General features: G+C 33.9%; 1 long non-coding RNA gene across 1 annotated transcript in view; it reads right to left on the bottom strand.

Annotated features, from left to right (window-relative positions):
- The window catches only part of LOC146403734 (uncharacterized), a 251328-nt gene that overhangs the window by 117582 nt on the left and 108835 nt on the right, over positions 1-24911 (bottom strand). The window contains exon 2 of the long non-coding RNA XR_014842996.1: positions 15261-15347. This is a non-coding gene — a long non-coding RNA (uncharacterized LOC146403734). The remainder of the gene's footprint in view (positions 1-15260; positions 15348-24911) is intronic.

Here is a 24911-nt window from a genome sequence, read left to right as displayed (position 1 = left end):
TACAATTATTGGAAGATGGCAATTAGAACAAACCTTATGATTTATAGCTCTAACAAATCTCTGCTTCAGATAAACAGGTTCATAATTCTCTCAGTACTAAAACGTAGGAAGGTACATAAAATCTATATATATTATTATAGATCTGGTGAGGCTTTCTTAGAAATAACTTAGTTATGAAAAATCCATTTGAAATTCTAATATATCTTTTGTAGTGGAGAATGAATCATTTTCTTTTTATGTTGAAAATCATGCTTATTTCCTAAGGTCCAATGTTTCTCTCTCAGATGACAAGGTTAGGGCATAGTGAGGCTATGGAAAAATGAAACTAACAATAATCATTCTTCACTATTAATTTACTAATTCCATTACTGTAAAATGAACCCTTAAATTTCCCTCAGATTTCGGATACCTGCACCAGGAAAACACTTTCTTAAGAGAGACAAGATTCAGGATTTTAGACAATTTTTTGTACACTAAATTAGAAATCAGATGGATTCTTGTAATTTTTCTCCTACGTTTAATGAAAAAATCAGTATGGATTATTGGCTCTGTGATTGATTTCATAATTCCTTCAGAACTTCTTAGGAATATATTTTTGTCATAAGGATGAAAACACATTAAATGTACATCCTAAACAATATGATATATTTGAATTTCTTCCATGAGTACACACAACTCCCTAAGTTCCTCAGGACACTGTTCTTTTTTGATCAGGCTAGGACTTGCCAAAACCCAAGAAAGGTCAGATAAGCAATATAGAAAACAAACAAATAAACAAAGCCCATAAATGTAGTTTTTACATTAATTTGCAATATATTCACTAATGTATTTTCATTTAATACTTACGAAAGTATATATGTAACCTATAAGCAAGCTATGGAAGATGTCTATAAAATGAGTACTATGTTTATCTGTCCCTTGCTTTGTTCACATTGCCTAATGTACACTTCCAAGAAATTATCCAAGGTATATACCTATGAGTAGAATTTTTGGGTTATGAGTTATCCATACATTCTTTTTTGGTTGTTAATGCAAATTTGCTTTCCAGTGCACGTGTACCTATTTAAATCCCACTAATAATGTATAAATCCACATTTTCCCACCTCTGCAGAATTTTAAATTTTTTGTGAATATAGTTGATAAAAAAGGGTATCATAGAGATAAAATTTTTCTTATATTTCAAAAAAGAATGAATATATTTTTATGTGCTCATTGGCCACTGATCATTACTCTTTAAGGAAAATTTATTCAAGTCTTTTCAGGAATTTTTGAATAGTCATTGGCTTTTTTGAATTATAAGAATTCTTAAAATTGTTTAAATATTATTAGTTGGTTAAATGGGCTGTAAATAGTGTCCCAGTAGATAACTTATCTTTTTACACTCTTTTACTAGCAACAATTTTCAATTTAATGTAGGCAAATTTATCTGTTTTTTAAATGGTGACCTCTTTTTGCATCATCTTAATGCTTCATAGGTCAAGAATCATAAAGATATTAATCCATAATTTTTAGAAATGTTTTAAAGTTTGTCTTTCACATTTAATTTTCTAAATAATTTGAAGTTGATATTTGAACTTAGCATGATTTAAGTATTCAATTTCATTTTAACCATAAGAATAAACAACAGTTTCAACACAGTTTATTGAATGTTCATTATTTCCACACTGCTCCAAAATTTCAGTTATGTCATATAGCATATTTCTCTATTTGCACATATTTCTATTTGTATATGATTTTTCTATTATGTTTCACTGGTTAATTTGTCTATTCTTGTGCCAATATTACATAGTATAATTAATATAGCTTTAAATAACCATTAATGTTCTGAAATCTCTTACTTTATTCTTATTCCAGAATGTCCTCATTATTCTTAGTCATCTGCTCTGCTTTATAAGTTATAGAACACTACTTGAAATTGGGGTCAATTTTTTAATCTTTTTTCAGTTATATCTCTAAATGTATTTTTGTTGATATGACACTTTGTTACTAGGGAAGTTTCTATTCAGTGGCATGCATGTTTTCTCTATTGATTCAGATTTTTTTAAACTATATTACATTTCATTTTCCAATTATCCTGAGGGAATATTTGGCACATATTTTTGTTAGATTTTTCCTGGTTAGTTTATCATTTAGTGCAATTTGAATTGTTTATTTTTAAAATAAAACATAACTTCTGAGAATAATAAATGTTTCCCTTTTTGTATTTCTGGCTAGGGTCTTTAGTACAATGTTGAATAGAAATGTTAAAACTGGCCATACTTACCTTGTTTTGAATTTTTAAAAGAGAGGGAATTCTTACAATTCTCTATAAAGAATTACATAGATTTTGGTATATATTCTATATCTTTTCTTATTTGCCTAGCATGTTCAATTAAGAAAATTAAGAATGGTTTATTGAATTTCATCAAATGTGCTTTCTGCTTTAATTGAGATTATTGTATGATTTAGGAATTTAATCATTAAGTGTGATTTTATTAATCAATTGAACATCTAGTGTAAAATCAATGATGTATTTCTGAGATAAACCTAACTTAGTCATGATACATTATTTATTTGTTTAGTATTTAATCATGAATGGCTGCATGCTTACCAAACTATATCATATCCTTTATGGCAAAAAAATATAAAAAATTTAGAACCTGTAAGTTCTTATCAACTCCCTCACAATTAACATGCTATTTGGTGCAGTAGTTTAGTCTGTCTTTCATTTTAACCCCATATTTTAGATATTATTTTATTATTTTACCTATGCAACTTTTGTTTAGATTCAACTGCATGCTCACATTATTTTTATTTGGCTCCCATTTCTTTTCTTTTTTGCGTATTCTGGGGTCATTTTATTTCCCTCAGAAACACATTCTTTAGAAATATATTTAGTGATGCTTTTGGTTGTGGGATGAACTGAGAATCTGGGGTTAACAGATGCAAACTATTTCATTTGGAATGGATAAGCAATGAGATCCTGCTGTATACACTAGGAACTATATCCAGTTACTTGTGTCAGAGCATGATGGAGGATAATGTGAGGCTTGGGGTTAAGAGATGCAACCTATTGCTTTTGGCATGGTTTAGCAATGAGATCCTTTTGTGTGGAACTGAGAAATATGTCTGGTCACTTGTGATGGAGCATGATAATGGGAGAAAAAAGAATGTACATATGTATGTGTAACTGGGTCACCATGCTGTACAACAGAAAAATATTTGTATTAGGGAAATAACAATTAAAAAATAAAAATATATATATAGTGTGTGTGTGTGACTGGGTGACTTTGCTGTACAGTAGAAAATTGACAGAACACTGTAAATCAACTATACTGGAAAAAATAAAAATCATTAAAAAATAAAATATAAAGTTGGTAACTGGAGACATCTGCAAAACAGCTTTTTGCCTTTGCTGAAAATATATGATTTTTCACCTTTATTTAAACTGCTCTCAGAATAAGGGTATGGAATGTAAGGGGATGATAAAAGTGACAGAAAAATAAACCACCTCCATTGGTTTATTAACACAAAATTATTGAGCACCTCTACTTAACACAAAATTATTGCGCACCTGATGTTTTTAAAAACTTTGCTATGTTCTGACATACTGAGGTTGACATTAGCTTATATGCGTGGAGGAATAAACAGCACAGGTAGCTTTGGAAAGAAATTCCTGTCCTTGGAGAGAAATACAGTCCATCAAAGGAAAAACAAGACTTACAAATGACACTTAGGGAAAAGTAAGATTTACCAATAAGGCCAGACAGTGGGGATGAGTGAGGAATGGAAGGAGGAGCTTCTGAATGTGGATCAAATACATGAATTTCAGAGTTCCAATAAGATACTGGATCAACCAGTAGTGCGACTTTTTCACATCTCTCCTCAGATCTCTTGTACATATCAGAGTCCTTTTTAGTATGAATGTTTTCCATAGCATGCCCTTGTAGTTCTAATTTTGTGTTTTGCTTTTTGAGTTCCTGGAGGTACTACACATTATGATGACTTAGTTTGTGGTTAGTCAGGCATTTTCTTTGCTTTTGCTCTAATAAAGGAATATTTGTGGACTTACATTTCCTTCCATTCTCCTATACTTCTAGCCCAACATAACCATAGCCACAACAAAGAGCAAAACTCTTGTTGCCTTATGGAATATTTTTAAGCAATACTGCACAAAATAAGAATAGGTAGATTGCCTTGGGCAACCTACAGATTCAATGCAATCTCTATCAAATTACCAATGGTACTTTTCAGAGAATTAGAACAAATAAACTTAAGGTTTGTATGGAAACAAAAAAGACCTTAAAAACCAAAGCAATCTTGAGAAAAAAGAATGGACCTGGAGGAATTGTGCTCCCTGACTTCAGACTATACTACAAAGCTACAATAATCAAAACAGTATGTAACTGGCATAAAAACAGACACATAGATAAATAGAATAAGATAGAAAATCCAGAAATAAACCCACACACTTATGGTCAGTTAATCTATAACAAAGGAGGCAAGAGTATACAATGGAGAGAGGACAGTCTCAAAAGTGATGCTGGGAAAACTGGATGACTATATTTAAAAGAATGAAATTAGAACATTCTCTAACGTAGTATAAAAAATGGGTTAAAGATCAAACATAAAATCAGATACTATAAAACTCCTTGAGGAAAACATACACAGAACAATGTGGATTACAAGGAATTAATTTCCAAAATATACAAGTAGATCATATGCTCAATATTAAAACAAACAAGGGAAAAAAAATAAACCTGGTCAAAAAAGGGGCAGAAGACCTAAATAAACACTGCTCCAAAGAATACTACAGATGGCTAATGGGCACATTAAAAAATGCTCAACATTGCTAATTTTTAGAGAAATGCAAATCAAAACTACACTGGTCAGAATGGTCATCATCAAAAAGTCTATAAATAATGAAGCTGGAGAGGGTGAGGAGAAAAGGGAACTCTCCTACACTGTTGATGGGAAATGTAAATTGGTGCAGCCCCTATGGAGAACACTGTATGGAGGTTCCTCAACACACTAAAATACAGCTATCATATGATCCAGCAATCCCACCCCTGGGCATGAACCCTGACAAGAAGAAAGCTCTAATTCAAAAGATATATGCATGTTAATAGCATCACTATTTACATAGCCAAGACATGAAAGCAACCTAAATGATCATTGACAGATGAATGGATAAAAGAAGACATGATGATTAACAGATACACACTACACCATATAAAACATAAATAATAAAGATGTATTGTAAAGTGCAGTGAACAGTATTCAATATCTTGTAATAACCTATAATGGAAAAGAATATGAAAAAGTATACATATATATATCTATATCACTTTGATGTGTACTTGAAACTAACATAACACTGTAAATCAATTATACTTCAATAGGAAGAAAGAAAGAAAAGGAGTAGGTAGAAGTTAATGAGTCTTTTTGGTGCAAATGTACATTTAAAATTTTTTTTATTAAAGTGTAGTTGATTTACAATGTTCCTTCAATTTCTGCTGTATAGCAAAGTGACCCAGATGCCCATACATACCTTTTGTTTTTTCATTTTCCATCAGGTTTTTACCCAAGAGACTAGATATAGTTTCCTGTACTGTACAGCAAGATCCCATCAACCATCCATTCTAAATGTACATTTTAAGCACATGCATAGCAGCATCTTTCCTATAAGCTTTTCAAAATCTCAAACATTTAGATACAGTAGTCCACATGATTTTCAGAGCTTTTATTTTTAAAATCAGATACATTGAGATATAACTTACATATAGAAAAATTCCCTTCAGCTCTATGAATTTGACACATACGTATAAGTTAAATACAATGCAAATGGGTATAATCATGTAATAACCACCACCATCGAGGTAAGAATCATTCCACCTCCCCAAGAAATAACTTGGAGTTCTTTGTTGTCAACCCCTGTCCTCAATCACATCCTGAGACAACCACTACTCTGTAGTCTGTCCCTAGAGTTTTGTCCTTGTGCATATGTTTTATCCATTTTTAACATTAGTTGATCTATTAAAATGATCATGTGTTTTTTGACTTTTCTTTTGCTGATATGATGTATGATGTTGATTGATTTGCGTATGTTCAACCATCCTCAAGACCTGGGATGAATCCCACTTTGTCATGGTTTATGATCTTTTTTATATGTTGTTGGATTTGGTTGGCTAAAATTTTGTTGAGAATTTTTGCATCAATATTTATCAAAGATATTGACCTATAATTTTCTTTTTTGGTAGTATCTTTGTCTGGTTTTGGTATTAGAGTGATGGTGGCTTCATAGAACGTCTTTGGGAGTGTTCCTTCTTCTTCAACCTTTTGGAAAAGTTTAAGAAGGATGGGTGTAAGTTCTTCTTTGTACGTTTGGTAAAATTGTAATAAAAACACTTCCTACATACTCAATTTCACTAATAGTGGTCAGTCTATTAAGATAATCTATTCCTTCTTGATTCAGTTTGAACCACATGATCATTTCAATAGATGCAGAAAAAGCATTTGACAACGTCCAACATCCATTCATGATAAAAACTCTTACCTAAGTGGGTATAGAGGGAACATACCTTAACATAATCAAAGCCATTTATGACAAACCACAGCAAATATAATAATGGAGAAAAGTTGAAGGCCTTCCAGCTAAAATTTGGAATAAGACAAGGATGCCCACTCTCACCACTTTTTTCAACAAAGTATTGGAAGTCCTAGCATAGCAATTTGACAGAAAAAAAGAAATAAAAGGCATCCAAATAGGAGGAGAGGTCATAAAATTGTCACTGTATGCAGATGACATGATACTATATATAGAAAACCCTAAGTACTCCACACAAAAACTATTTGAACTGATCAAACTGAACAAAGTAGCAGATTAACATTCAGAAATTGGTTGCATTTCTATATACTAACAATGAAACATTAGAAAAGGAATACAAAAATACAATACCTTTTAAAATCACACCCCCAAAAATTAAATACCTAGGAATAAACCTGACCAAGGAAGTGAAATACTTATATGCTAAGAACTAGAAGACATTCATCAAGGAAATTAAAGAGGATCAAAGAAATGGAAAGATATTACATGCTCCTGGATTAGAAGAATTAATATGGTAAAAAATACTACCCAAGGCAATCTACAGATTCAATAAAATCCTTATCAAAATACCCATGACATTTTTCACAGAACTAGAATAAACAATCCAAAAATTTATATGGAACCACAAAAGACACAGAATTGCCAAAGCAATACTGAGAAACAAAAACCAAGCAGGAGGCATCTCTCTCCCAGACTTCATGCAATATTACAAAGCCACAGTTATCAAGACAGTGTGGTACTGGTACCCAAACAAACATACAGACCATGGAACAGAATAGAGAACCCAGAAATAAACCCAGACTCCTATGGTCAACTAATCCTTGACAAAGGAGGCAAGAATATAAAATGGAAAAAATACACTCTTTTCATCAAGTGGTGCTAGGAAAACTGGACAACTACATGTAAATCAATGAAACTGGAAGACACCTTCACACCATGCACAAAAAATAAACTCAAAATTACTTAAAGACTTAAACATAAGATAAGATACCATCAAACTCCTAGAAGAGAACATAGGCAAAACATTGTCTTACATCAACTTTACAAATGTTTTCTCAGGCCAGTCTCCCAAGGCAACAGAAATAAAAGCAAAAATAAACCAATAGGACCTAATCAAACTGACAAGCTTTTGCACAGCAAAGGAAACCATAAAAAAAACAAAAGGATAACCTATGGAATAGGAGAAAATAGTTTCAAACAATGCAACTGACAAGGGCTTAATCTCTAAAATATATAAAAATTTATACAACTCGATAGCAAAAAAAAAACAACAATCCAACTGAAAAATGGGCAGAAGACCTGAATAGACATTTCTTCAAAGAAGATGTATAGATGGCCAACAAGTACTTGAAAAATTGCTCAATATCACTGATTATTAGAGAAATGCAAATCAAAAATACTATGAGGTATAACCTCCAACTGTCAGAATGGCCATCATTAACAAATCAACAAATAACAAGTGCTGGAGAGGATAAGAAGGAAGGGAACCCTTCTACACTGTTGGCGGGAATGTGGATTGGTACAACCACTATGGAAAACAGTAAGGAAATACCTTGGAAAACTAGGTGTAGGACTGCCATGTGATCCAGCGATCCCAGTCTTGGGCATATATCCGGACAAAACTTTCCTTAAGACACATGCACCGGCATGTTCACTGAAGCACTATTCATAATAGCCAAGACATGGAAACAATCTAAATATCCATCAACAGATGAATAGATTAAGACGTGGTATATATACATGATGGAATACTACCCAGCCATAAAAAAGAACAAAACCATGTCATTTGCAGCAACAGGGATGGAACTAGAGACTCTCATCGTGAGTGAAGTAAGTCAGAAAGAGAAAGACAAATACCACATGATATCACTTATATCTGGAATGTAATATATGGCACAAATGAGCCTTTCCACAGAAAACAATCTCATGGATTTGGACAACAGACTCGTGGTCGCTAAGTGGGAGGGGGAGGGAGTGGAGTGGACTGAGATTCTGGGTTTAATAGATGCAAACTATTGCATTTGGAGTGGATTAGCAAGGAGATCCTGCTGTATAGCACAGGGAACTATATCTAGTCACTTGTAATAGATCATGATGGAGGATAATGTGAGAAAAAGAATGTATGTATATGTATATATATATATATATATATATATATATGACTGGGTCATTTTGCTGTATAGTAGAAAAATGACAGAGCACTGTAAATCAACAATAACAGAAAAAATAAAAATCATAAAAAAACATTAGTTGCTTATTAGAAATGTTTACTGAACACCTACCATATCAAAGTCTTCAATCCCCACAAAATTACACCAAAGTCTTTTAATATTCAACATTCATTTCCAGTCTGGCTTGACTGTTGTTCAGAACAAAATAAATATCGATTCAGAAATAGCCATATGCAAATTTCTCCCATAATCACTACAGTTTTTCTTTTCCTTTTTCTTTGAGCTTTATAAGTCTAAAAATGGAGACAGTGATTGGTGGGAGGTAAAGCTGAGCTTGGTCCACATTAAGATTCTTAATCAGGGAGTGATGATAATCAGTTTTGGAACTCACACTGACTTTCAACACACAATGGCTTCAGAGCTGTTTCAGCCATAGATTTCAACTGCTTAATTTCTGTGTTGGAGGAATTTTAAGAGTCTAGCACTACAAATCCCTGGTGATTATGCCACCATGTATCTAGACCTAGGCTGATTGATTTAAATGAAATTGTCTGGAACAGATTTGTACCATCCACAGGAAAACAAAATACCCAAAACTCTAGTGGGTTGATGCACATGATACTCCAAAGTATGCTTTTCAAAATTAGAAGTGAAAAATCAATCAAAATTGTTAAGTGTTTCTCTTGAGCTTTCCTTTAGGAAGACTCTAGCTTTGCAAAATGGCAGTTTATTTTTTGGCATACAGCCTCCCAATCTGAATTGAAGAGACTTTATTTTTGTCAATAAATTACTCACAGTAAGTTGGTTGATGTATTTCCCTTCCACTTAGGAAGCATGAATCTAGGCAAGTCCTTTCAATTTGCCCCTTGAATAACAGTTCTTTTTTATTTTAAACTAAGAGTATTGTTTATTGGAAAAGTTGAAATATGATTAAATTATTTTATAGTTAAAAAATAATCAGATTATTCAAAGTCCTAGTGTCATTACTAGATGCATTTTCTCCTCCACAGGACTTAATATTCCAGCCATTTTTGACTTGAAATACCTCAATCTATTTAAAATAAAGGAAAATAAAAATGTTTTAAAGCTGATTTTAAAACAGGTATTCTTCTGTCTCCATGCCACACTGTTATCAAATAGCAACCAATGAATCTCAATGACTCTTTGAATCACATCTATACATAGCTTTCTCATCTCTCCACTTACATAAAATCACAATCTTCTTCCTAGTTGGGATAATATATATTTTAATCGGCCATTGTCCTCAAAGATATTCCAAGCACAGTAAAATCTGTTATTAGAAAACAAATCTTTAATTAAATTTTGCCCAGGTACAAAGAAAAATCAGATAATTTGGCTGTAAGCCTGAGGGAAAAACTGCATGGGGCTGTCAAATTAGGCAATTCATTAAAAATTTCTTTTGCATGTGAAGGCAGCATCTTTTCTAGGAAACCTGTTTCACTCTCAGACTAGGCTAGTCTCTTAATGAACTATAAAATAGTAGTCTATTTATCTGATTGTTTCATTCAAGAAATTGAAAATTCCTTGAGATTTTGAAAATATGGCTTAATCATTTTTGAATCTTTCCTGTATAAAGCATTTACTTCATGTTTGTTAAATAAGTCAATTTATATTGAAAATATTTTCTTCATACTATATAGTATGCTGAAGAGAGAAACATTATTTAAATGTACAAGGTGAAAATATACTATACCAGGTATGCAAGTTAAAAACACTGACTTAAACTGGGTTTTCATCGCCTCAAGAAGTTTTCAAAAATCAAGGAATCAAAAGTGGAGTGTGGAGCAAAGGTACTTGGTATGTTTACAGAGACTAGTTCCTAGGTATTGAACTACAGTGGTCTTGCCCAAATGTTTGACTTCGTGATTCACTGACAAAATTTAGCACATTGTGGACATGGCAATGAGCAGGTAGGTCCAATTACTTATGCTTTGGGTATTGTATCCAAGAAAAAACCTACCAAATATAATGTCACAAAGTCTTTCTCCAATTTCTTCTAAAATTTTATAATTTTAGCCTTTACAATTAAGTCTTTCATCCATTTTCAATTAATTCTAGTGTATGATGCATGGTTCAACTTCATTCTTTTTTGCATGTGGATATCAAGTTTTTTCAACACCGTTTATTGAAAAGACTGTCCTTTCCTCATTGTGTGATCTTAGTATCCTAGTTACTATCATAACTTTGTAGTAAATTTTGAAATGAGGACGTGTGAAATCTCCAACTTTGTTCTTTTTCGAGATTGTTTTGTTTATTCAGAATCTCTTGAGATTCAGTATGAATTTTAGGTTTCGTATCTAAAAAGTCATCACCAAAACCGAAGTCATGTAGGTTTTTCTTTTGTCATGTTCTAGAATTTTTATAATTTTGCAATTTACATTGAGGTCTGTCATCCATTTTGAGTTAATTTTTGACAGGTAGAAAGAGCATGTCTAGATACAGGTTTTTATTGCATATTGTTGTCCAACTGTTTCAGCACCATCTGTTGAACTTATCTTTTCCCCATTTCACAATGGAGTAATGCATTGCTTTTGTCGAAGATGAGTTTTTGTTTTTGTTTTTGCCTTTTTGCCTTTTCTAGGGCCGTTCCCGCAGCATATGGAGGTTCCCAGGCTAGGGGTCGAATCGGAGCTATAGCCGCCGGCCTATGCCAGAGCCATAGCAACGCGGGATCCTAGCCATGTCTGAGACCTACACCGCAGCTCACGGCAACGCTGGATCCTTAACCCACTGAGCAAGGGCAGGGACCCAACCTGCAACCTCATGGTTCCTAGTCGGATTCGTTAACCACTGCACCACAACGGGAACTCCGAAGATGAGTTTTTATGTAATTTTTAGATGATATTTTAAGACCATAATCCTATCCCCAATGGACTTTTATCCAATGGTTTTAATATATATTGTGGATTGTAACTTGCATCAATTATTATATTGTTGATTGCAAAATTAACCTGATTTTTTTTGTGGGGTGCACACTTGCAGCATACAGAAGTTCCTAGGCTAGGGATTGAGCCCAAGTTGCCACAACTGTAGCAATGCTGGAAATTTAACCCACTGTACCACAGTGGGAACTCCAAAATTAACCTGCTTTTGATTTCTATTTTTATAGCATGAACATTTAGTGTAGTGAGTTAACCCCATATCATCTTTTAGGCTTTCAGGATCATAATATTAAAAATAAATGATACATTCCAAGTTAGTTTATTTAACAGAAAATGCAAAGAAAGGCTTAAAACAAGGAATAACTTGGATTGAACTTTAAAAATACACCATAAATGCACTTGTTTTTCATTTTTATAAAAGCATTTTAATGTGTCTCATATACTGGTATAAAGGATCTTCTGAATAGTTTCATTTTAGTGCCTTACCATGATATGAAATGTTACTTTAAGTTTCTGGTTGAAAATCATTCATATATCAGTCATCAATAAATCTAACCAAACGACATTATTATTTATTTGTCTCAAACCAAGCAAAGCATTGATGGTAGAGAGATAAAAGACACTGTACTTGCTCTACAGGATATTAAAATTTAGTGTGAAAACAGATGATTTTAAAGTAGCATGAGGAATGCTGTTCAGTAATCAATAAATGCTGAAAAAAGTGGTTAACTGAGCATGGGTTCTGAATTACTTTTTTTCTAGTATAATTAACCTCAACTAACACACATATTATGAAAAGCTTAACAATAACCAAATTGGTATTCTAAATACAATTTATTTTTATTTTTTTATTTAACAGGGTGAAAACCCTATAAAAGTACAGGTATAAATCCATTATTTAGGTATTTCCCCACCTAAATACTTCTTTGTTTTATAATTACAGAAAAATTCTTTTAACTTTTCTAAATTTAAAAAATAAAATTGGGAGTTCCCGTCATGGCACAGTGGAAACAAATCCGACTAGGAACAATGAGGTTGTGGTTTCAATCCCCGGCCTCACTCAGTAGGTTAAGGATCCAGCATCGCTGTGAGCTGTGGTGTAGGTCACAGACGCGGCTTGGATCCTGCACTGCTGTGGCTGTGGCGTAGGCTGGCAGCTGTAGCTGCAATTGGACCCCTAGCCTGGGAACCTCCACATGCCATGGGTGTGGCCCTAGAAAAGCAAAGAAAAACAGAAGTAAAGTTGCTTTTTCCTATTTTATTTTATTTTTTTGGCTGCCTCGTGGCATATGGAGCTCCTAGGCCAGGGATCAGAATCAAGCCACAGCTGTGGCAATGCTGGATCCTTAACCCTCTGTGCCAGCCTGTGATTGAACCTTCATCCCAGGGCTCCAAAGATGCCATTTGTTGTACCACAGTGGGAACTCCACTTTTTCCTATTTTAAAGGAATATTATTGTGTGTAAAACTGGTAGTCAGAATCTGTCCTCCTCAAAATATAAATCTTGTGATTTTTGCCTGTGAAAACGGTTTCCATCTATTTTAGGAATAGATGGAATTTATTTAACACCTAGGATTATAATACCCATATAAAATAAATATACATAAATTAAGTATAAACACATATATTTACTTTTTTAAACAAAATTTTAAGTTTATTATGTTATTTCCCAAGCATACCTTGCAGCATCTGTGTACCCTTTCTCTATTCCTTTTTTTAAATTGTTTATTATAGTTGATTTACAATGTTCTGTCAATTTCTGCTATACAGTAAAGTAATCCAGTTATACATATACATACATACATATACATATATATAAATATGTATGTGTAGATATATATACATACATGCTTTTCTTCACATTATTCTCCATGATATTCCATCACAAATGATCAGATACAGTTCCTTGGGCTATACAACAGAAACTCATTGCTTATCAATTCCAAATGCAATAGTTTTCATACACTAACCCCAAATGACCAGTCCCTCCCACTTTCTCCTCCTCCCTCTTGGCAACCACAAGTCTGTTCTCCATGTCCATGAGTTTGTTTCTTTTCTGTAGATAGGTTTATTTGTGCCATACATTAGATTCCAGATATAAATGATATCAAATGGTATTTGTCTTTCACTTTCTGACTTACTTCACTTAGTGTGAGAGTCTCTAGTTCTATCCAGACACCTACGGTCAATTAATCTTAGACAAAGGAGGCAAGAATATAAAATGGGAAAAGGACAGTCTCTTCAGCAAGTGGTGCTGGGAAACCTTGACAGCCTCATGTAAATAAATGAAACTAGAACACACCCTCACACCATACACAAAAATAAACTCAAATGGCTTAAAGACTTAAACATAAGGTAAGACTCCATAAAACTCCTAGAAAAGCACATAGGCAAAACATTTTCTGACATTAATAGTACAAACGTTTTCTTAGGTCAGTCTCCCAAAGCAATAGAAATAAAAACAAAAACAAACAAATGGGACCTAATGAAACTTACAAGATTTTGCACAGCAAAGGAAACAATAAAATACCTGAAAAGACAACCTATAGAATGGCAGAAAATGGCTGCATCATTTGCAAAGGCTTAATCTCCAATATATACAAACAACTCATACAGCTAAAGAGCAAAAAACAAACAACCCAACCGAAAAATGGGCAAAAGACCTGAATAGACATTTCTCCAAAGAAGACATATAGAGGGCCAATAAGCACATGAAACAATGCTCAATATCACTAATTATTAGAGAAATGCAAATCAAAACTACATTGAGTTACTCCCCCCCCCCCCCAGGCAGCTTCAGAGCAAGCTATTGCCATTCGCTAGTACCATGGCAAAATTGATCAATTAATTAGCCAGTACCAATTAATGCTTTAACAGCTCAAAGAATAGCTACTCTTACGGTGTTTTTCAGAGTTTTCTCCATTATAGGTTATTGTAAGATATTGAATATAGGTCTCTGTACTATACAATAGGTCCTCGATGGTTATTTTTTATATAGTAGTATGTATATGTTAATACTGAACTCCTAATTTAGAAATCACATTTAGTCTTGCCTTATTTCCTTTTAGGTAAGGGTAGTACTATGGCTTAAATACATGTTCCCCAAAATTCATAGGTTCAAATTCTAAAGCCTGATGTGATGTGATGTGATTGCAGAAAGTAGAGCCTTTGGGAAGTATTTAGGTCACGAGAGTGGAATCTTCATGAATGAGATTGGTGTTACTATAAAAGAGTTATCAGTGATTCCCTTGCCCCATCTACCACAGGAGGGCACAACAAAAAGATACTGGCTATGAACCACAAAGAAAGCCCTCACCTAACCATGCTGGCAACCCAATCCTGGACTTCTGGCCTCCAGAACTATGAGAAAATAAATTTCTGTTCTTTATAAGCTAGTGAGTGTGTTATTTTATTATAGCAGCTCAAAAGGACTAATACAAAAAAACCTACTCTCAAAACCATAATCAGTATTAGAATTCTCCAGAGAAACAGAACAGAACCAAATAGAAGACATAGATAGATAGATAGATAGATAGATAGATAGATAGATAGATAGATAGATAGATAGATTGAAGATATTTATTATAGGAATTGGCTCACCTGGCTATGACGGCTGAGAAATGCCACAATCTTTCTGCAAGTTGGAGAGCCAGGAAAGCTGGTATATTTCAGTCCAAGGATGAAGGCCTGAAAATAGGAAGACATTGGTGTTAGTCTCAGAATCTGCAGGCTTGAGAATGAGGAGTTTCCATGTCCAGTGGCAGGAGTGGGAATTCACCCTTCTTTAGCCTTTCTGTTAGAATTTGGCCCACGCTATATTAGATGATGCCTGCCCATGCTGGTGAGGGCAGATCTCTGTATTAAATCTACTGAATCAAATGCTAATCTCTTCCAGAAACACCCCTAAGACACCCCCAGAAATAATGTTTCACCAGCTATCTGGATGAATCTTAGCCCAGCTGTATTTACAAATATTTATATACTGTTATATTTACAGCTAAGTTATAAAAATTATCTTTGGACTCAGTAGATTTCTGGTCTTCCAATGGAAACACTGGAATCAGATGTGTCTGGTTGTCTAGGCACTCTTAGATCTCAAAGATTTGAAAAGATTTTAAATGCACATTGATTTTTGTTTGAAAAACATTCACAGATTACTGTATACCAAGAATTTGCTTTATTATATCAAAAACAGTGTGCAAATGCCCACATCTTTTTGGCATCCTCTATAAAATGTAATGAAATAGTTACATTTTACTTGTAAGGTCTAAAATAAATGATTTTAGTAACTTAGGGAGAGTGCCTAATTATCAGTAAATACTTGCTTGAATATTATGGACTATCTGATGGCATAGATAATAGCTTTTCTGATCCTCAGATGTGTAATTACAATGCAGTTTGAGTTCCAAATCTGCTTTCAGCCCATGATACACTCCTGCTGAGTGAGCTGTCTGATTGCCTCCTTGAAGACATTTTATTGTTGATCACAAGTATATTATTAATTTCATTTGTAACTCAATTTTGATATGCCTTTTTGCCATTCTTTAAAATTCTCTGTAGCATTTACATGAAGGGAGCTAAATGGGGGATGACAATGCGGAGCATTAACTCCACAGGTGGTCTTGTTGAATGACTTTCTTCAATGTTCTCTGAGGAATTATGTCACTTTCAGTGATTGAAAGTTATTTTTTTTAAATTGAGTTATCATTTCCACCAACTATGACTCTCATTTCCCACAAATAAGGCCACATCTGTAAGTGATCTAACTCAGTGATTCATTCAAACAATATAAAATGGTACTGTTTTCATAGTCTGCTTGAAGATCCAGCTACAAAACACATATTTATTTTGAGGTCCTTAATCTGATAAGAATATTAGTGATTTTTATTACTATTGATACAGTAGTGTATTCCTCACATTCATGATTAAAGGGTAACTGCTAAGTTTAATTTCATAATCAATAAGAACTCTTAGTCTAATATATGTAAGTTGTTTCATCTTTCATGAAAGATAGCAATGGAAATCTAATTAAAACATTATTACGTTTGTTGATATTAATTTAATTTAATTTAATTTTTTTTTTGTCTTTTTGCCATTTCTTGGGCCACTCCCGCAGCATATGGAGGTTGCCAGGTTAGGGGTCGAATCGGAGCTACAGCCACCAGCCTACGCCAGAGCCACAGCAACGTGGGATCCCAGCTGCATCTGCGACCTATACCACAGCTTATGGCAACGTCAGATCCTTAACCCACTGAGCAAGGCCAGGGATTGAACCCGCAGCCTCATGGTTCTTAGTTGGATTTATTAACCACTGAGCCACAACGGGAACTCTTTGTTGATATTAATTTTAGAAGTAACAACTTATAAGAAGTTAAGTAATATCAAGAAGCAAGTGGACACTGCAATCAAGGTCATTTTTTATTTGTCATTTCCTATTTATCAATTAATCATTTCCTCTGATCCTACTTGTATGGACTATAAAAGTTGTCTTTCAACATGCATTTTTCCCCCTTCATCAGCTAGTTTACTTTCATAATATTAAGAACTGAGGAATCATAGGGTATAGTCATATTGTCTTGCCAACAAATAAAATATGAACACATTTGTGACTTTCCTCTTATTTAGATATTTACAAGGAGCAATATAAAAAGAAGAAAAAAGTTATGCTAAATAGACTATAGTATTAAGAATGAGACCTAGATCCATCCCTAATGAACCCATGATTTGTGGTAATCAGTTACAGTCTTTGAGCCACAGTTCTCTCTTCACTGGGGATGGTAAAGCCAACACTTGTGAAGATTAAAATGCCCTGAAAGTGCTTTGTAATATAAAGTCTATGCAAAAGAGTATTCTTTTCATTTATACCTGTCATTTGACTTTATCAACAAATGTCTCTTTTTTTTTTGAAAGACAGTAGCAAATCAGAAGTTATATAATCATTCTCCATTTATTTTATATCATCTAAACACAGGCTGCTTTGTCAATGGTGGAGCCCAGAGATAAACCCATTCAAATACAGTCAACTCTCTTTGACGAGGGTGCTAAGAAAACACACTGGGGAACAGAGAGTCTCTTCAACAAATGGTGTTGGAAAAACTGGATATTCACATGCAGGAGAATGAAACTGGACCCTATATTACAACATATCCCCAAATAAACTCAAAATGGATTAAAAGTTAAATATAAGACTTGAAACAGTAAAATTCCTAGAAGGAAATTCAGCAGAAAAGTTCTTAGACCTTGGTCTTGACAATGGTTTTATGAATCTGATACCAAAACCACAAGCAATAAATGCAAAATTAGTTAAGTCAAATTACATTAAATTAAGAAGTGTCTGCAGGAGTTCCCGTAGTGTCGCAGTGGTTAACAAATCTGACTAGGAACCATGAGGTTGCGGGTTTGATCCCCGGCCTTGCTCAGTGGGTTAAGGATCTGGCATTGCCGTGAGCTGTGGTGTAGGTCGCAGATGTGGCTTGGATCCCGCGCTGCTGTGGCTCTGGCATAGGCTGGTGGCTATAGCTCTGATTCGACCCCTGACCTGGGAACCTCCATATGCCACAGGAGCAGCCCTAGAAAAGGCAAAAAAGACCAAAAAAAAAAAAAAAAAAAAAAGTGTCTGCATAAAACAAACTACAGTGTAAAAAGGCAACCTATGGAAAGGAAGAAAAATTTGCAAACAATATACACAAGAAACTCCTACAACTCAGTAGCAAAACAACAAATAACCTGATTTAAAATGTGCTAAGGACCCAAAAGGCATTTCTTCAAAGAAGATATGCAAATGGACAATACGTACAGGTACTTAACATCACTAATCATTAGGGAAGTGCAAATCGAAACCACAATGAGATATCATCTCAGACTTGTTAAATTGGCTATTATCAAAAAACCAAATTTTGGTAAGGCTATGGGGAAAAGAAACTCTTGTACACTGTTGATAGGAATAGAAAATGGTACAGATGCTATAGAAAATTGTATAAGATTTCCTCAAAAACTAAAAATATAACTACTACACGATCCAGCAATCCACTTTTAAGTACATATCCAAAAGAATTGAAATTAGGATCTCAAAGAGACATCTGCACTCCTTGTTTTCATTGCAGCATTCATTATTCACAATAGCGAAGATATGGAAACATCCTAAATGTCCATCAACAAATGAATGGCTAAAGAAAATGTGGTATATACATACGATGGAATGAATTCAGCCTTAAGAAAGTAGGAGGGGAGTTCCCGTGGTGGCGCAGTGGTTAACGAATCCGACTAGGAACCATGAGGTTGCGGGTTCGGTCCCTGCCCTTGCTCAGTGGGTTAACGATCCGGCGTTGCCGTGAGCTGTGGTGTAGGTTGCAGACACGGCTCGGATCCCGCGTTGCTGTGGCTCTGGCGTAGGCCGGTGGCTACAGCTCTGATTCGACCCCTAGCCTGGGAACCTCCATATGCCGCAGGAGCGGCCCAAGAAATAGCAACAACAGCAACAACAACATCAACAACAACAACAGACAAAAAGACAAAAGACAAAAAAAAAAAAAAAAAAAAAAAAAAAAAAAAAAAAAAAAAAAAAAAAAAAAAAGAAAGTAGGAAATCCTACCACATGTGACAACATGGGATGAATCTGGAGAATACTGTGCCCTTAGCCAGTCACAGAAAGACAAATATTGCATGATGCCACTTTTATGGAGTATCTAAAACAGTCAAACTTTAAAAAGCAGTGAGTGGAAGGGAGGTTGTTGGGAGGAGAGGGAAGGGCAAATTGGGGAGTTGTTATTCAATAGGTATAAAGTTTCATTTACACAATTTTTAATTTCAAGAGATCTGCTGCACAGATATATATCAAATACTACTGTCCACACTATTATATCAGAACAATACTATATTATTTTATACTTAACAATACAGCATCAGGTTAACAAACGACTATACTCTGAAAGAGAGGATCTCAAGTTAAGTGTTCTTACTGCAAAGAAGGGGCATGGGCAAGAGGAAACTTCTAGAGATGATAGATATGTTTATTATTTTATATGGTGATGGTTTCACTGGTAAGTGCATATGTTCAAACTCATCAAAATGTATACATTAAATATATGCTGTTCTTTTGTATTTCAATTATACCTCAACAAAGCTGTTTAAAAAACACAGAGGGAATTAAGATAATTTTCATATGCCCTGGAGTCAGCAAACTGAGTACATAGACATTTTTATTTGATTAATAAGAATGCTCAAATAATGAGGTATTCTAAGTTTTTAACTTAAAATTAATTTGGCAGAAGAGAAAAAAATTACTTTTGGCATACATAACTGATAGCTGTGGAAAACAGTTTTCACATACTTAATTTTCTAAGTAATTAGAAATATTTGAGTCTAACAAAAGAGTGCTATGTTGATAAGGATTAGTATGTCCCTTATAGGTATAAAGATGAATATTTAATTCTCATTGGAAAGCATGTAGTGATAAATTATAGAGGATAGTAAAAAATTATTAATGTTATCAGGATGCCATCTAGAATTTATTTCTTTACAGCAAAAACATACTCATCATTTATTTATTCATTCAGGTAGCTAATATATTGATGACTGTTTACATTTTGTTTGGTTACTGGTGGGATTGTTTTCCCAGATAGTATTTTCTGGGAAACATTTAAAGAGATCATATTTTTAACACAGTGTGACACTCACACTCATTTCTGTCTTAGGATAACTAAACCAAAAGTGGTAAATAAAAAAAAAAAAAAGTTTGTGGTCTTGGATTATTAGACTTGATCTGGTCCAAAGTATATGGTCTTTTTTTTCCAGCAATTGAGGTTGTGAGATATAAAATTCAAAAGCCAACAGAGGACACATTCTGTATTATGAGGAGAAAGCTTGAGTGAAAACAATGACATGGATTCAAAGAGAAAAACAGAGAAAGGCAATCAAGACTTAACCTTATTCAAGTTCCAGTTCTGAGGATTAGGAGTACCTCCAAAATTTTATCTACAGTGTTTTATTGCAACACTGTATATTTAATGCAATATTTATATTTAAATTTAATATAATATTCTCCAGTGCACTTAAGGATATGTATATTGGATTTCTGCTAGTTATAACTAAGAACTCCAGTTATTATTGTTCTTGCAATTTTCTCATATCCATAATGAAAAAAATAACTCCTGTCTGGAATGCAGGTAAGTAACTCTTATTTATTTAAAATATGATTCTAGGTTACTTGGTAGACCCTGCATATTGACATTGGAAGTCCCACTGTGATGATTTATATAGTGTTAGTTGTTTTGCAATTAAGAAAATACTCTTTATTATTTACAAACATGAAAAGTATCTATAGATTTTTCCTTTGGAAAATACAAAGTAGAATAAAACATAGGAAACAAATTTTATCTGTGTGGTTGGCAGAATAACAGTCCCCCCAAACATGTCTATGTTGTAATCCCTGGAATCTGTGCATGTTAGATTACGGTGTCACTAGAAAATGAAGGTTGCAGATGGAACTAAGTTTGCTAGTCTTTGGACCTTAAGATAAGGAGACTATCCTGGATTATCCTTAAAATTACATGAAGTGAGAAGAAGAAAATCATGAGATGTGGCTATGGGAGAAAGTCACAGAGAGCTGCAACTTTTGGTACTTAAAAGATGGAGGAAGGAAGCTTCTAGAAGCTGGAAAAAGAAAGGAAACTGATTCTTTCCCAGAATCTCCAGAAAGGAATAAGTTCTGCCAACAAATTGATTTTAGGCCAATGAGACTTGTTTTTGACTTCTGACCTACAGAATTCTAAGATAATAAATTTATGTTGTTTTCAGCCCTAACTTTGTGGTGCTTTTAATGGTAGCTGTAGAAAACTAATACAACGAAATAGTTCAAAATTAATATAGGCAAAACTGAGTAGTAACCCTCAAAGGAAGTAGATCTTTTCTCTAATACTCAATGATTAAAAAACTATTTTCTTATACCTTTTAAATACTTAAACTAATAAATATTTTATACACTGTGGTAAGAATACAAGAGTAATGGAGATAATTTGAATTCTGACCTCACAGAGATAAATACAAATTAAGTACATAATGTGCTATTTCAGGGAAGTAAATGGCATTATGGAATCTAAAGGGAAGCCATCCAACCCAGATTTGTTGGAGAGAAAAGATTTCTGGGATAAGGAGACTCGGTGATGATTAAATCTTACTCTGTCACATGGGTAGGGATGGGATGTTGAAAGAACAAACTATGTGAAAAAAAAATGAGCGTTTAAGTAAAATTTGACGATCAAAAAATGTTCAAAATAATTAGATCCAAAGTGGCCAGATAGGGTGTCAATATAAGGGCTCACTTTTAGAAATGCTTATTGTGTCCTTAAGTCTTTCATATCACTGATTCTTTTGCTTTTAAGATTACTTACACACGGTTAAGGTAAACAGAGAAATGGCTCTGGGGGGAGAAATGGCTAATTTCTTCTTACTAACAGATCAAGAAGTTATCCAGTTTTTCTGACTGAGCAACTCACTCTAACTCCTACTATCTGTATTTCCAAACAAGTATGTACTAAATCCTGTGACATTTTGCTATTTTAAGAAACTGATGCCACCAAATTCATTCCTTTATAAACAAAATCAAAGCACATAATTATAATTTCAGATATTTCCATCACATTAGCTATTCTGAACACTTACACCATCATTCTGGAAACACCAATTGCCAACAGAAAAATAGTAACCCATTAAATTTGTAAGTCCCAAAATACTTGAAGCATCTGCCTTTTAAGAAGATAAACTTGGAGAAGAAATTACACAGAAGATAGACTTGAATGACAATCCATCATCAACAGTAACCCAAACACATTAAGTGGTTTTATATATGCTTTTTAAGTGTCAGTAAAGATGACACATTCCTGGGCATAGTATAGAAGCTTCCACCAATGGAAACTGCCTTGCATCATCCTTCTTTCTTTTATGGTTCACTTTTCACTGACCAGAAGTTGTTATAACAGTAGATTGACGCAACCATTTAGAGGACATCCCTGAATGCCTTATAAACATTGATTTAATGGACAATGTTTTTCGATTTTATGCATGGCCTTCATATTTTTAAACCTGCATCTCTCTCATCCATATGTTCACCTGTGATAGACACCCCATAGAAAAATTTTGTTAATATCAAAATTGATATTACAAATGGAAGCCGAATGAAAGAACAGCATAACGTTTTCATTTAAAATCAGTAAGTCTACGTTTTAGGCATGTACGTTTGGGGCAAAAGTAATACTATATAAAGAGTAAGAAGTCTGAAGAATTTGATTGACAAAAACTGGACAATCTGACACCTGGACATGGATTTTTCATTAACACCATTATAACTAAAATCATTTCTTTCTCTCCATGTCTCCAGGACCATCCCAGAGCCAATGAAATGGAAAATCATGAAGAAGATAACTTTTTCCAATTCCTGCTGCTTTCCTTTTTGTTCAAACTCCCCTCTTCTTGGCACTTATTTCTAGGAGTTATGTTCTTCTTTGTACTTCTATGTATTCATGACTCTATTATTCACTAAAGGCTTTTAACCTTATGCTTGTTTTCTGATTGACTGCAAAATGGCTGCCATAGCCCCAGACATCAAGACATAAAATAACAACCAAACAGGATATAAGGAAGAGATAAGAGGACATCTATTTTATCAAGAAGATTGATGAGGGTTTTTTTTTCTTTTTAAAAATTTACCTTATTTCACTTTGCTTTCTAGTTTCTGAAGAAAAATCCTACGTAATAATTATCCTTGTTCCTTTTTTACATAAGATTTTTTTCCCCAAATTCTTTCAAGATTTCTCTTTGCTTTGATTTTATGTACTTTCGATATGTACCTGTGCAGATTTTTCAAAACTTATTCTGCTGGGTGTTCTCTGAATTTTCTGGATCTGTGGTTTAGGGTTTGTCATTATTTTAGAAATTTTTCAGTCATTATCACTTAAATATTTCTTCAATTCTTTTTTTCTCTTTCTTCCTCTAGTATTTCCAAAAGGTATATTATAATTTTTTTTGTAATTATTCCACAGTTCTTGAATATTCTGTTCTGTGTTTCCATTTTCTTTTCTTTTGTATTTCAGTTTTGGAACTTTCTACTGACATACCTTCAAGCTTACTAATTCTTTTCCTTTACTATGTCCAGACTACTGATGACCCCATCAAAGGCATTTATTCTTTTTTTCATTTCTCTTACTGCTTTTTTTTTAAATTTCTGTTATTTTGATTCTTTTTTAGATTTTTCATCTTTATGTTATATTACCCATCTTTCCTCTTCTGTATTGTCCTTTTTTTTTAAATTACAGCATTTAGCATGTTGATCATAATTATCTTAAATTCACAGCCTGATAATTCTAAAAGCTCTGCCATATCCAAGTCTGGCTCTGATGCTCGCCTTGTGTCTTCAAACTGTTTTCTGACCTTTACTATGACTTGTGATTTGTTTGTTGAAAGCTAAGTGTGGTATATTGAGTAAAAGGGACTGATGAAGCTAGGACTTCAGTGTGAGGTTTCATGTTTATCTAGCTAGGAGTTACACCGTGTTTACTATTAGCTATAGCTGTGGTATCAGAGATTAAAATTTTCTCAAGTGTCCTTGTTTTATCCTCCCCCGTTTTCCGTTTTCCTTGGGACTCTTTAAATAAAGCACGAGCCTACCATTCTTTTATCTGTAGTGTTCTGTTATTACAGAGGAGCTCTACTGACGTGGTGGTAAGGTGTGTGTATAGGGGAGGGCAGGGGACGCTGTATTGTCCTATAACTAGGTCTCCATTATTTGTAGTGAGCTTGAATTGGGTATTTCCTTTGCCCCGAATTAAAGGCTAGAAGGGGTCAGAGTTGAATAAGCCCCTTCCTTCACATTGATTAGGCTTTGATAAAACCCCAGTGGTTTAGGCTCAAATAGTTTTCTTTGAGAAAAGGCTTTGTTAAAGAGAGCAGAGAGCTCTGGGTGTATTTCAAAATGGTTATTTTCTGTATTGGCCTGTCTGTCTCTACATTTTGGGGGCAGTAGTCCACCCTGTGAAAATAATTCTCTGGAGGATCTAAGAAGAGTTGTTGATTTTTTGATTTGTTTAGCTTTTTTATTCTTGTGAGCAGAGGAGTGATGACTTCCAAGTGCTTTACCTGTGGACTGGAAACTAAGAAGCGTTTTTAGATTTTAAAAAAGTCACAACGGATTTCTGCTTTATTATGGTTTGTGTATTTACTTCAGTTGGCTATGAAATAATAAGGTACTTACTGTACATG

This window comes from Sus scrofa, chromosome 4 (genome assembly GCF_054392235.1).
Source record: "Sus scrofa isolate SSC_HxYL_T2T_F1_AM1 chromosome 4, Sscrofa_HxYL_maternal_Yorkshire_Landrace_v2.0, whole genome shotgun sequence".
NCBI classification, from domain to species: domain Eukaryota; kingdom Metazoa; phylum Chordata; class Mammalia; order Artiodactyla; family Suidae; genus Sus; species Sus scrofa.
The sequence above is the reverse complement of the archived record's forward strand: the minus strand, read 5'-3'. Positions and strand labels throughout refer to the sequence as shown.